We start from the raw sequence: 15,923 nt of genomic DNA, 5'->3' as shown, positions 1-15,923 counted from the left end.
TAAAAAAAGTTATTAGTTACAAGTTTTAATTTCGTATATAAAAAGGAGATGTTGTAAGTTAATTTTTCAGTAAATTATTTTTTAAAACAGGTTCTATAATAATTCGATTTAAAAAGGCAAAGTTAAATTTAATTTTACCGTGTATCGAAGCAAATTTTAACTCCACTTGATGCGACGGTAGTAATCCTTATTTAGAACCCAATACACGCTCGCGTGGATTTAACAAAGTTGCATCAGTGCATACATATACGCGTGCGTGTTTATAAAAATGCAGTTTATAAATACACGAACGGCTTCGGATGAATCCTGCGTCGCCGCGGTTAAAGTCGACGCGGACCGGAATGGTAACACGTGCAGCAGAGTCGACGTCACACAAAGAACGCGGATGATCCAGCGACTGACTGTAGCAGCAACGCAGCATACATATATCACGCACCAGCGTCGATAATCGCATTTCGCAATGCGCGGCCTTGACGATGTCCGTATAGTTGCCGATCAGGTCGTCTAAAAATAGGAGATCGCGCGAGCGCGGGGCTACATACATTAACGTCGTCTCTCACACGAGTCGTTAACTCCGGAATGACCAGTGGTCGCTTCGCGAATCCATCTATCTTCTATCTCACCCGTAATAACCCGCGCTTTCCCGTCACACCTCACCTCACCTCATCTCGCCGCCTATTTTTAGGCCACTGCGTATATAACTACGTCTTACTATTTTTTTTTGATCTCTCCCTTTCTCTCTCTCTTACTCTCGTCGGTTGCTTCTCGATCCGATGATCGACAGCGGTAAAATAGAATGTCGAAAATAATATCGGGCGTTTCGACAAGGGGCTATATATAGGAGATGATGCGTCAGTGCAGCAACAAGTGAGGTCCGCGGGTAGAAGAGAAAATCGGGACGATAGAGGAGATGAGAGGGAAGGAAGAGCAGGACGAATCGAAAATATACGGAACGATGAATGAAACCTCCGCATCGACGTCGCCAAGACGTGCCAAGCGATGTTGAGATTATCCAACTCAGGGCGGGGCTGTTTTTGAATGCATCTCCGGAGGCGATGGTGACGGATGAAGGGGGGAAAATGGGGTGAGGAACACGGGCGCGATACGTGGCAGATATCTCGAAATATCATCGTCCTCTGGGAATTTACTATATCGGCGTGACAGACCGATGTGATGTCGACGCAAGTATCGCGCAAGCAGGAATGAAAGCTAACGTAATTTCAACAAAAATAACTTCTCGTGCGACGTAAATACATCAATCGAGATGAAAGCTCGATATTACAGATACACGCGAGTACGGGATCCGATTAATAATCCGGTCATTTGCGGTCAATCCGGGCTAAAGAAAATTAACGTAAACGATTTTTTATATAGCAAAAGATTGAAGAAAATAAATAATCGCATCGGATTAGCAAAACCCAATTATAGAATAATGTATCATATGTCATATTAATCAGAGAGAAAGAGAGACATTCTGACGTTAAATAATCCTTGTATAAAAAAAATTACTATTGTATAATTTATTTTTTTTGAGGACCAAAATGACGTACGTGCGTGCTAATCACATTTCTCTCTGTCTCTCTCTACAACAACATTTTTACTAATAAATTGAGCGATTTGCATATTAATCTTACTGTCAACGTAAATGATATGTTTTCGATCGAAATACGTATGGATCATGGTTTATTCTTACGGGAAAACAATTTTGGCGCGCACGTACAGATATATGTAACTTACTACGCACCGCGTTTATTTCAAGAGAGGTGGGAGATCTGTTTTTAAATGAATAAAATACACAGTCAACGAGGAAGATGTACGAAAGAAGAATGTCAAAATAACACTGCTCGAAGATGTAATAGCGAAAGCTGCGAGCGTTCAGGAATAAAGTGTGTACATCAACAGTAGTTAAAGTTATATTTTCAAGTATTGGCGAAAACATCTCAACATATTGGAGATATGGAAGTTTTTTTGGAATATAGAACAACGCTTCTTCAGAAACAATATACTATATAGGAATCAAAGATCATGTAAAATGCTTTAAGTCTTTCTTTTTTTCGGCCACTCTTTCTTTTTCTTTGTGTATAAAAATCTTTAAGATTTATATTTTTATTAATTATCCCTACTTTAACTCTAGTAATAATAACGTGCCACTCTATCTTTCGACAAATTTATTTTTGCAGAATCGGTTTTAATATGTTTCATATTTTATTACATCGATCATTTTGATAATATGTGACATCATCGTTAAGATATTATAATTTTTAGATAAACTTGTCAAAATTAGCGCAAAAATTCAAGGAAAAATGCAAAAGTCAAACTTGTTTATTTATATTCAATTAAAAAAAATCAAAATATTTTTATAACTCCTTAAAATAAGCGCAAAAATTTAAAGAAAACGATAAGTCGGACGTGTTTATTTATATTCAATTAAAGAAATTCAGATATTTCTGAATATTTTATATTATATCAAAAAGACGCGCTCCGATTACTTACAAACCTACGTACATAAGTCGCCTGTAAATAAACTTGTAGAAACGAAAGTATCTCTTTCGCAGCATCACTTGCATCGGATGCATAAATATATCGAAATGGGCGCGAAATACACGTGGATGAAAAGCGGATCTACTTTTGAATGAAATCTTCGAGTCTTGACGTCACGCGAACGCGTCGCCCATCGTTATCTAAGGAGACACTCAGTTTTGCGAAATCTCGCGGTATTTCTCACGCGCTGCCAAATCCCTCTCCTTCCCCCTCCTCTTCCCTCCCCGGCAAACCTCAAACCCGGAGAGGGCTTACGTCGAGCTCTCAGAATAGTGAATCCCGGTCGGAAATAGCCCCGCACTTTCGGTAATATGGCCATATGGTTGCGGCCGCGATGAAAATACGCTCGCGAAACGTCGAAATTCGCGTATCTCCGCCGCGTGTTGAACGGCTAAGAGAGTAGCCGGCCGATTCTGCTAAGTCTCCAATTAAAATAGTCCTCCGTCGAAATAGAATCCGTGTAAACTTGTCAAGGGGCAAAGTCGTATTTATCGCAATTCTCAAGGACTGACATACTTGATCATTAAACGTTTGCGGGATCTGAAAGACGCTTTTTGCGAATGAATATTGGGAAAAAGTTTTGCTGATTATTCAAAAGCCATGGAAATTTTCGCGCAAAGAATTGAACTGTCATCGCAACATTTTTTCCATAAATTCAAAATATTATACGTTTCATAAATTTATTCTACAGTAAATTCATTGTATGCATATTAAAGAAAAACAAACAAGAAAACAGTAACATAAATTTAGAATAAATGCAACTGAAGTTACATGTTCATATTATCGCTCTCTCTCTCTCTCTCTCTCTCTCTCTGTTTTTCTCTTAGATGACAAAATACTTGGACTAAGCAAGTTCCTATCATGTATAATTCCAAGTCTTGTTCTCGGGAATTTACTTGTCGGGTAAATTTAGCCCGAGCGTGTACTTAACGATCTTAAATGAGTCTTCCGGGACGGCGCGTTGTCAGCTACGATCGAAGAAAATCTTGGCACTTTCAATTACACCTTCGTCGACACTTAAGAGCTTATACGAGCGCTACAATTTCGTGAAACCACGGCCGATTATCCGGCCGTCTCTCATTTCCGCGCATCAACATAGGCCGCTCGTTAAAATAGAGGAGGATCACGCTATCTTCTCTATTTCTCTCTCTCTCTCTTTCTTTCTTCTACATTTTACTCATTCCTTTTTTCTACCGTTTACCTTTATATGTATCGATGAGCCGGTATTTTACGGTCGATGTGTGTTAGTCTACATAGTTAGTTTAATAGGCTAGGAGAGTGAGTCGCGGTCGGAACAGAGAGGAAATCATTAAAGTCTCGTTTCCAGGCGTTTATTCGGATCGAACTTACCTCCTCGGACATGTACATCAAACTATGTAAGAGGATAACTCGCATAGTTCTTTCATCCACGCATGGAGAAAGAGCGTGAGAAACTCCTCCGTTCTGAACAACCCTTTGCTAAAAAAATTAGACTATTATATGATCTGCCATATCAAATAAAGAGCGCAAAGTGTTTTTTTCAGTATTTTTGTGTAATTTAAAAATGTTTAAAATTTCTACAAGAGAATTTGTATTTTTATATCTAGAACTTCCACAAAAAAATGTCCCACGTGTTCAATAATTTTATTTTAGTAAAATATTTTTTATCGAATGCACTATTTAATACATTAATTAATTCGCTTTCTGTTCTTGTTAACTAAGCTCTTTTTAAAATCTTATACTCGAATAGATGACATTTTACATTCATGCTTTCGTTTATACTTGAAGTATCAACTATTTGCATTTTCAACGTTTCACAAATAGAAACATTATATATGCCATCTGTTTATATTAAAAAAAAAAAATAAGTAATTTTAATTTGCGAGTGTTATGTTATCTCAATGAAATGTGAATAAAACTACCATAGCACATTAATTTCGGCGAGATTTTGCAAAGCGGATTTACATAAGCGATTAGATAAAAAAAAAGAAAAAGAAATAAACTCGTATATCGTTAGACTATTTTTGGCAAGCGATGCCATCGTTCGTCTCCAGAGCTAAAATCCGCCGTTGGGCCGCACGATTTTGCATAATAAAATCGTTATCGCTGTGTTTAAAGCCGTGTGTACAAAAGCAGAACGAGAGAGATAGCCGAGCAATGTTTATTTCGGCAACTTGGCACAACACTTCCAATTAATAATAGTCGTAAACGTCTCCCGCATATCTCGCGATCGGACAAACAATATATTTCTCTCAGCGACAGCTCGATCTGTGGGAGGTCTTGCCGGCATGTCGTAATAATTGTCATCGTCACGAGATAAACTTCTGGCCCTTCTCACCCCGGAGGAGAGAGTAGAATGAAATTGCTGTATATTTACACGAGCAACAACACATCCCACTTAAAGTACGCGCGTTAAAAATTTGTTCGCACAAAAATGTGTAAAAATAAATATATTTAAATACAAACTATATTTCTCGTCTCGTGTTATATTTATGGGAAAAAAGTTAATATATTTGACTACTTTGAGAGAGATATCGATATTTTAAGTTTAAAGCAAGGTCTCTCTCGTCGCGATCATTCACGGATTAAATGTCCGCGCTACCTTAACCGGTCCACGGATCCAAGTGCCAGGACGTTCTCTCTTCATTCATGTGGAGATAAGCCAGAAGAGCTTCAGGCAGCGTCCTCCAATTTCGAGGAAAGAGATGTACGATCGCACCCCCCCCTTCCCAGAAAGCAGAAGGACAGGGAACGAGGAAGGAAACGCGTGAGCTGGCTTCGAGAAACAGCATCAGCTTCTTACCTAACCAACCGGCCCCGCCAGTATTTCATTCATATTATTATCCTAGCCCGGTGATATCTGTTTCGAGTTATTTCTGTTTTTCCGCTGCCTCGGATGCATCAAAGATGCATCTCGTCAATAGCGCTATCAATGAACAATTCTTTTCATCAAGTGTACAAATCAATGTGAATCACGTAACTCAATTATCAAAATTATCATTAAAAAAATTTTCAACATAATATTGAATATATTTTGGAGAAAAAAAAATTAATAAAAAAATATATACTATAATCATCTCGAGATTCCATGCTCTTATCGAGTTCTTTGATTCAAAAATTGTCCAAATTACTCGAAGCGAACAAAATTTAGATCAATAATAACAAGAGAAATCATCAAGGTTATCAAACTGCATGATTCATCCTCCACAATTATTATTCATTTCGACAAACGTGCGGTTACGTGGAAATCTGTCGAGCGCGACAGGTTTCGTCAAATCTCGGGCATTCATCGCGAGGTTTCGCAAACTGAAAACGTAAGATGACGTATATTATTCACACGCTCGATCAAAATGATTTAGCATCGGGGAAATTATCATGAAATCAACGAGGAGGTTTAACACGCGTGCCAGCCAAAATCAACGGGATGCTCCACCAAAGTCAAGTTCGACCGTCCTACGCGAACGCGAGTATCGGAGGTCGCGGAGAGAAGACGTAATTCGGTGTTCATTGATGCCGGCGATTAATCGAAAGAGCAGTTGCCACGTGTGGTTCAAAATCGTCGAATCATAGAAGAAACGGAGATGCAGCTAGAGTTGAACGATCCTCTTTTCCCGCTTTTATACATAGATTTTTTTTTCTGCTCATTTTGTGCTTATGAGTTGGTGGGAAATAGAGCGATTAGAAAAGATAATTTAGGCATAAAGTAGCTATGAGAACAATTATGCCAGATATCTTATGTTATTTATTAATTGGATGATTAAGAATTGAAAGTTGCTGAGAGAGAAAGAGAGAAGAGGATTAGATAAAAATACTAGATAAAAATAAATAAATATTATATGATTAGAGTGCTCAATATTTAAGTGATATTTGCTAAACTATTCAATAAAAGTAAAAACCTTTCAATTTTACGAGCAAAAAAATTGCTTTGAACAATTTCTGAATATGTATACATATATTATAAAAGCTACGTATAAGTTTATAATGAGTATCATAAGCATTGCAATCAATAAATATTATGTAATTATCTATAATTACATAATTATTACAAATTTTTGTAGTTTGCTCTTAAAAACTTGATTTCAGATATAAAATTCATTAATATTCCAAAATTTGCATTGCATTTGCATTGCTCTTGCTACTTATTATCACTTATACGTTCGCCGCTATTACGACGCGAATAAAATTCATCTGCAAAAAATATGCATAGTAAATAGAATACGTCACACATAAACGATCCAGTTGATGCGAGCACCCAGTATCGGCAATGGTTACGAAACGGATAACGCAATATGGCTAAAAATAGTAGCGTACTCGATATGTGCAAACTCACCTCGTCTCCACTACGCGCTTCATTAGCCTGACCGGCTGCGTTATTTAATGCATCCGTGTGCATTACGAATGAGCGTCGATGTTGCTGATCCTAGCAAATGACACTGCGTTACGCTCGTATCATTCGAGGCGCGGAATGACGATATTTCGTGCTCCTCTCTCGTTAAATGTTATACGAAAAATTGAAACCATTGAATGATATTCCGATAAGGATTTCATAACAAATTTGACACTAACTTTTGCGTGGGAAAAATGTTGAATAAATCGTTCGTGATATTTACCTATAATTTTTTAGAAAAATTTTCATTTATATGAGTAACAGCAATAAACGTATAATTGATAAAGTTCCTATGGCAACTTCAATCTATACATATATCCATAAATTTTTATTTAAAATTTTATTTTAAATTCTTCATCTTTTCTAATTTAATTTAGAAAAGATCGAGATAATTATATCTTTTGTGAGATGGGTTACGTAATATAATTCGCGATTTTTATTCATTTATAATTGAAAATTTTTCATGCCTTAACAATTTTTAAAGAAACTTGCAAAAAAGTGTAAGAAATATTTTCTTCGCCTTTAGATTTTTCGATTTTTAAATATGTATGCTTGTATAAATGGATTCGATTAAGAAGATTCATATCGAAATAAATACTACCATGAAAAATTGTTATAATTGATGGAGTTTATAAGTAGAAAAGTGACAAATTTACAAAAAGCGTTGCTCTATCGTAAAATATAAAATATCATAACATAAAATGTAAAATTTAATTTTCCAGAGATATCTTTTTGATCGATGAATTTAAAAGCACGATAAAACTATGTAATCAAAATAATGTCAAGTATAATAAAAATCAAATAAAAAAATTTCAAAAAAATTTGGCGCTATTCGAACCGTGTGCCTCTTAATACTTCCAGATAAACAAGATTATCTAATTTGATAATACACGTGCACCTCTCGGGCCGCGATAACGTCGGATACGTCGCTGCGTTCCATCACGTTGCACGGGTCATCGCGGCGCGGCGAAAGTACATGCTCTATTAATATAATGCCAACCGTGTACATACACGCGGCACAGCACGGCATAGCCGGCTGCACGCAAAATTCAGCAACAAACGCGCGTGAATACACTGAACCGTACAATATTGGATCGCACAATACCAGACAATAATATTCTCGAGTGTACAATCTGACTATGATATTCAGAGACTCTTGACGCAAATGCTTTTTGCACAATTTTTTTATATTACAAAAAATATCAATAAAAATTTTAAATTAAAGAAAATTCGAAAGTCACTGTAGGCCTTACCGTTTAGTTGATGTATTAAATTGATAAATATTAAGAAATATTAACAAATATATAATAAATTCAATATATATATATATATATTCTTATTGATTTATAAATATTATTAAATTATAGTAAATATTATTTATAAATACGCGATATTATATTATCATGTAATGATTATGTACATTTTGGATAATAATTTAAAAAAAAAATAATTACCTATTTTTTTGAAGCTTGAAAATTGCGAATAACGATCTTGCGCATTTTTGCGGTAATTTGACACTGTAAATATGTTATCCGAATGTTACAAAATAAATGCGTTATATGTTACATTGCATCGCATTGCATTGCATTTCAGTATATGAAACGTATCATCGTCATCGTCGTCGTCGACACTGTAGTGGTCGAATCGTGCATTTCGAAGCGACTATCAGGAATTCGCGCTATGTAAGCGGCATTCCGGAATTCCTGGCACAACGACAGACGCGTGTTTCCGCGATCCTAGTAATATTTTATTCCTTTATCCGTAGATTTTGATTCTTTGCCGATCGTATAGGACAACGATATGAATAGAAAGAAAAAGATTCGTTCCTTTTTGTAAAGAGAGAGAGAGAGAGAGAGAGAGAGAGAATCTCTCTCCAAAAACACAAACTAGTAAAATTAATAACCAAACACACACATAAATAATATTTAAAATATTATTACATAATATACAATATAAAGAAATCTATTATAACATTTAATTTAAGATTTAAAACAAAAGCAAATTAATCAAAGAATCTGCATAATAAAAATAATTATGCTTTATAGTTTTTTTTTTTTTACAATATAGTTATTATTTTCAACGTTTTATTCACTATCTAATTAATCATATTTAATTTATCTAAATTTGGTTTGTTATTCGCATTTGAGACACTTGTTCACTCACTTGGAACATGCTAGATGCAGTTATTAAAAAAATGATTCGACCTTTACGACACATGTCCTCTCGGGCTATACGTGATGCATCGGTTACAATTTTTTTAAATTGAAATAGTTTTCAATGCGCATCACTCAAATATTTCACAGACGAAACGGAACCAGGCTTTGAAAAATATTCGTGGAAATACCGTGCACACATCAATTCGCTACGAGGCATTTTCTGTCAGCTATATTTGCAAAATGTTTCCGCGCGTGTTACGCTTTCCTTTCAAGTGAGAGAGCGCGTGCAATGAAAAAATGATTATTCAACGTGCAAATGATGCAAAAATTGTGACCGATTATGCGAATCTCGAGCGTGTTTTGCAAATATAATGACAATAATACATTTTTATTTAATCTTCTTTACATACATTTTACATTTTATTTCGCCTGAGTGCTGTGCAATCATAAAAATTTATTCCCATTTTTTAGAAATATAAATCGATATAATTTTAATGAGCTCAACTATCGAACTTTTAAATGCAAAAAAGTACACGTTATGTTAATGTTATAACACAAATGTAGCGATTCTTGTGACTTTTTATCGATAATTGAGAATTCATCGGAAATATGTTACATATAGGTTTTTTTAATTAAGATCCCAATTTTCGTGATCAATTTTTACAAAATTATTTTTTACAAGTTAAAACTGTAATTAATATTAAATCAGGAAAACGAATTAAAAGATACGAAAGCGCGATTATATTTTCTGATAATACAATTTATTCAATTTGATTGCAATATCATTTAATATAGAGCTTGATGATATTGAAAAACATCAAAATTCCTACTAATAGACAACTTTCTAATCCTATAATTCCAATCATATAATTATTCAAAAAATAATAAATTAACGAAAAGAAAGTGAAATAAAAGTTAAATAAAAGAAAGTGAAAGAGAGAGAGAGAGAGAGAGAGAGGAAGCCACAATCCTCATTTGCATTGTTTCGCTCTTGATTCAATTTTATTCAATTTGATTAACTAAATGTTACACCGCAAGTAATTAAAGTTTTCTTGTCTTATATGTAAATACATCTGTACTCACCTTTTGCCGCATTTGCCTTCGACGGATGCTCGCTGGTCATCCTGGAGTGTGAATATCCACTGTGTGGCACATTTACCTTCTCAGGACATTCAATCGTTGTTTACTTTGACATTGTATCGGTTTTCTGAAAATGAATAAATCTGCGATATTAATAGATATAAATAATTCAAAATTTCAAACAATATTGTTAAAAACAGCTGATATTAATATGCAATGTGAAAAGTAAAAACAAAGCAAAGACGGAGATTGATATAGTCGATGTATCAGAGTTTAATGCGATAATAAATAATTTTATGATTATTTATATAAAATATTATAATCATATTTATTTAAATTCAATAAAAACTGAACGAAAATAAGAGTTGGAAATTTATTATATTGGATCATAACGATAACTAGATCCGATAGTTACATGATTTTTGCAAAAGATGAATGATTTATTCGCACGATCTTGTTATTACATCTTAACACTGATTTAATTAGAGAACTGCGAGACACGTACTGGATCTTCCCCATGACATACCGGAATTTCTATTTGGCACGAGCTGAGAGGAGGAAGTCCGTCGTTGTCATCTGGATATATTTATATCAATTAGGACACCACAGCGTGTCGCAAAAACGAGAAGCGCCATTTGTTTATGAATTAAGAAAATCTAAGCAAATCACTCCTATATATTTAATTTCGTCGATAAACAGGTTTTATAATGAGCAAGTCTGCTATGTTAATATTTCCGATATTTTTTTTATATAATTATCTTAAGTTATAATTATATAATTATCTTATATATCCATTTTTTTATACACTATCATATTAATGACACGCGATTTGTTTTGATTTATTTATATTTGAAGAAGTTTGGCATAAAAAAGATTATAAGAACACTCATTTCAAAAGAAACTACTTACTAAATACATATATTTATCTATTTATCTATTTAAAAATAAAAACATTTAATAATTAATTAACACTTTTTCATTGACTTTTGCAAATAAGAAAAAAAAGAAATACATAAACTTGTCGAGGACATAATCTGTCTTTAAGAGAAGAGAATGTCTTTTTCTAAATATTTATTTATTAAAAAAATCGAATTATTTTTTAGCGCTGCATGTATTCGGATCAAAAAGCATCGATAATTGATTAAATCGTGTTGTTAAAATCGTATCATTTTTATACGAACTGTGAATAATTTGCATGATTGTATTCCGGCAAAGTAAAATGCAAAGTGTAAAAAAATCATATATAAAAATATATTGTTGCTGCTCTCGTTTAAAGTCCGCATAAATCGGTTGCAATTTTCCCATTTCCGCCATTAGTACATTGAATAATCATTTTTCATTGCACGCGCTCTCTCGATTTTATTTGACTCGATTTTTATTGACTGAGTGGAAAACGCGCGTGAACATTTTGGAAATGTGGCCAACAGAATTGTCAGAAAAACGTTGCCTCGTGGCGAATTTATGTTTGCACAGTATTTTCACGAATATTTTTTGAAACCTCGTTTTTCTTGGTCTGTGAAATGTTTAAATGACACACGTGGAGACTATTTTCAATTTGACAAGATTATAACCAATACCATGTCCAAGTCCCAGAGAACACGTGTGATAAAAGAACGAAATCGCTTTTTGATAACTACACTTATAGCAAAATCGGAACGAGACAACTGTTTCAAATTCGAATAATGACTATATGCGAGTAATAAATAAATAAATAAACGTTGAATAAATTAAAGATGATGAATAAAATATAATATTAAATAAAACGTTAAAAAAAGATAGCTGTATGATATATTCAAATAACACAAGATAATGGGCAAAGAGTATTCTAAAATTTGTTCTTTTCTTTCTTCGCAAACTGCAATATCAAATGGACACTACCTCAACCAGCTGACCCAGTTGTCGTCAAGTATAATGTCCTAAAATAGAACGAAGCGGAACACAGATCGGGATAGTGCGACGAGGAATCTGTCGTCGGATTTCTTGATGATCGTCGGGACTTTCCTGACTTATTTACGCCGAGACAAATCGAGCACGACCAAAGACGATACAGTTAAATCTGACTATTATCGTAAAAACATCAACGATAATTCTTTTAATTCTTCAATCTTAAATCAGAAATAAGTCACAGAAAAATCAATGAAATTGATCTCATTATTTATGATTTGAAAAATAAACTTAATTTTTAAATATCACGAAATTCGATATTTAAAATCAACGATTATAAATCTCTTTCTGTCATCAATATAAAACATGTGTTCAATTTTATCTAGTCGGCAAGTTTCCTTTTACAAAGGAAACATCACGTTAGCAATATTAAAGTCTATTACAAATAATTTGTACAAGAGAAACATATATGTATATTGCCGCCTTTGGGTAAAAGCACGTTTGCGGAAGTCATATAAAAATATTCTATAATAAATTAATTTAATTAAGATTCGAGTTCGCGAGATGAACTCGAATAATCAGCGGTCACGCAACTAATAACGATCTGTCCGTAATAATTTGATGGTTTGCCCTCATCGAAAGCTGTCTATTCTAAATTGGGCAGATTGTGTATGACGTTCGTCGATGATACCATCTCCATAATTTGATAAAAAAAAATCTCGCGATATTGTTTCATGACAAATTGACTTTATTTCGCGTCCGGGCGATATAAAAATAAAAATAAACTATTCGATCGACACAATATATGAACGTAACAAACACGAGAAATGTTTTTTTATGTATAAATGCTAAATATGTATAAATCAAAATTTCATTATAGCTCCATTTGACTTTAGTTTAATTGTCAATATAAGTTTCACTTTATTGATTAAAATATAGTTAATTGAAAAAAATAAGTTATCACGCAAAAATAAGCCTCTTACCAAAAATGTAGTTAGTATAGTAATTCTTACACTAGCAATACTATATAAATATAATAAAGATATAAGAATACATTGTTAAATAACTAACATTTCTCGTAGTAGAAAAATATATGCACATATATTTTTTAAGCGATTTCTATAACATTTCATATAAATTTTTACATGCAATTAAAAGATGACAAAGAAATAAACAATTGAAAATATAAGATAAACAAAATAAAAATAGAAGATAGTAATTTTTTAACATTTAATTTTCACGTAATATTTCATTTAAACAATACATGTCACTTTCTACTAAAATCTCTATTTAGTACAAAAACCTCCAGTCCCACTCGTCGCAATATTTTACCTGTGTCTCCTTGATATTGATAAAAAGAGAAATTCGACATGATACACCACATTCGTCATTCGATAATAATGATTTATAAGTGGAACGTAATACTCCGGTACTAATCGTTAAAGTCATAAAAAATCATATTCCCATCCTCATGATCGAAATAAATCGTTGTTTGCAAAACGGAATAATCAACGAATAGAATTTTATGAACAAAAAGCGAAATAACATTTCACAACGTGCAATCCATTGTTTTCGATAAACCAAACTGTGTCGATGCACTGATAAAACTAATAACACTTGTAAAATAAATATTTTATCTTTGTTCGCGCGCGCATGTTTTATTCGTCGTAGTTTAGCATATCTCGTAACCGTGATAAAAATAAATCCGATAAAATTAAAGAGAAAGAAAGAGAAACAAAGAACGAAAGAAAAAGAACACAGAAGAAATACAACTAGAATTATCTAGTGTCAAGTGTAACATTACATAATTATATATGGCATTATACAATTATTGTGATGCTCCTAAAAGCTTCTCATAATGTGATTGTCTGCTTATGGATTTAATTGCTTGGGTTTAATTATTACAATTATCTGTGATTATTGATTTTGTTTTGGGTCTATTCGTGCTCTTGACAGTTGGATATAATATCATCGATGCGATCTCCCTCGCGATGGCATACAATTCTGATTTATTGAAATAATTGTGTTCATCAGCTGATCTAGAATATTGGTATACCGGGGTGTTAATTAAAATGGATTGTACAACAATACAATCAGAATAAAATAAAAAAAAAAGATCAGTGAAAAAAAAATGTGTTACGTTATATAAATTTGCGTCATCGTGCGAGCACCCTCTTTAAATATTAATAATTTTGATAAGTAAAATTTTTCATGTAGATGCAACGAAATGTATCCTAAGCTAATTATCACGAATAAACATGAAGATAATTTGCTTGAACGCATCGAAATTATATTGGTTTCAATGAATATTTACACGATTTTATACTATCGGCGTCATTTGCGTAATAACAGCTGATAAAACAGCACGGATCTCAGTTCTATAGGCGATATCGTTTGCGCGATAATCGCTCTTACGACACAAAACACAAACGGATGTAAACGATGAAGCGTCATACTTGAAACGTAAAACGATGGATTCAATTTCTAAATAAAATCTTATACATAATTCAACAATGATAAATATAAAATATTGATCGATTTAATTACAGCTATATTCGTAAGAGAGATTATTATGCATCGGCAATATATGTATTTTTTGCACACGTGCTCTGAATTTCTTTACGTGTAAAATAATAAAATAATATATTGTGACGCACAATTAAACATTTTCGAAAAAGATTCAAGAGAGAGAGAGAGAGAAAAAAATTAAAAACGCGCTGCAAAGCGTTTTATTGATCTTCCATACGGAGTTAATTGGACGCAACACTCATTGCTTAATAAAAGCGGGATATATATGTATATGTATATATATATATATATATATATATATATATATATTAATAACTCCGGCTTCCCTATAAATTCTGACCTATAAGAATATTAAAAATATAACGGCCGCGACACACGCGAATAAAAAAAGATGTAAAGGTTAAGTCCACGCGCGCCGCACTCGCTCGCTCGTTCCGTTCATGGTATAACACACGTTATTGTCGGACTGCCGCCGGCATTAAATAATGCTCGGAATCTACACGATGATAACGTGCGCAAAAAAATGCGGCTCGCTTTTTATCGCGACGTAACGTAACGCGACGCGATGCGACGCAACGTGCGCTTCTAAAAATCGCGCGCCACGGGATGCGCACGAGGTGAGTCGCGACGCGGATTAAGAGAGAGGATTGAATGGAGGATTAATTATCTCGCGCTCCGAGAGATAACGGACGATGATGCGAAACGAGGGAGAAATCGTGCGATTCTATAAACGCAGATCCAAACGCGAATGTCGTATCGTGTAATCTTGCCAGTCGAATTTTCGTGTCTTTTTCTGTTCATTCTCTCTCTCTCTCTCTCTCTTTCTATCATTTTCTTTTTAATTGAATGTGTATTTACATTTAAATAAAGCGTTTCGCCTGGAATCTAAATGAAGAGAAAAATGTTTCAGTCTTCTTTAGATCTTTTATGTATTTTATATATCTGTGTATACAGTTTATTATATTATTCTGAACGATACTCTTCCTTTTTTCATCTTCAAAAGCTATGCGCGTTTATTTATTAATAGTTATACATGTATTTGTTTAGATATGCGCTTTATATTTGTAATTATTCACTTATTTTTACCACTATAATCGTGTTTTCGTTTATTTTGATTTCCGGAAGATAATATATCTTGTAGATTGATAATATTCACAGATATTATCAATAATATATACATCATTTGGCTTCGTAACATATAATCTAAACAAATAAACAAATAAACATATAAACAAAAATATATAACATACGTAAAACGTTACACTTTGCATACGTATTTATATAAATATACATTATGCTAGAGCATAACGTGACAGTATTTTTTCAAAATCAATATTTTTTTTTTTTCGATTTTATATACGCTCTTA

At 33.4% G+C, this 15,923-nt stretch overlaps 1 protein-coding gene across 2 annotated transcripts in view; it reads right to left on the bottom strand.

The window, feature by feature from the left end:
- Positions 1 to 15,923, bottom strand: part of LOC126859072 (histone deacetylase 4) — a 98,955-nt gene that overhangs the window by 81,858 nt on the left and 1,174 nt on the right. For both annotated transcript variants that reach the window (XM_050609983.1, XM_050609984.1), the window contains exon 2: positions 10,147 to 10,270. The gene's annotated coding sequence lies outside the window, so the exon portion shown is untranslated. The remainder of the gene's footprint in view (positions 1 to 10,146; positions 10,271 to 15,923) is intronic.

The sequence above is a fragment of the Cataglyphis hispanica genome, chromosome 2 (assembly GCF_021464435.1).
Source record: "Cataglyphis hispanica isolate Lineage 1 chromosome 2, ULB_Chis1_1.0, whole genome shotgun sequence".
In the NCBI taxonomy this organism is placed as follows: domain Eukaryota; kingdom Metazoa; phylum Arthropoda; class Insecta; order Hymenoptera; family Formicidae; genus Cataglyphis; species Cataglyphis hispanica.
The sequence above is the reverse complement of the archived record's forward strand: the minus strand, read 5'-3'. Positions and strand labels throughout refer to the sequence as shown.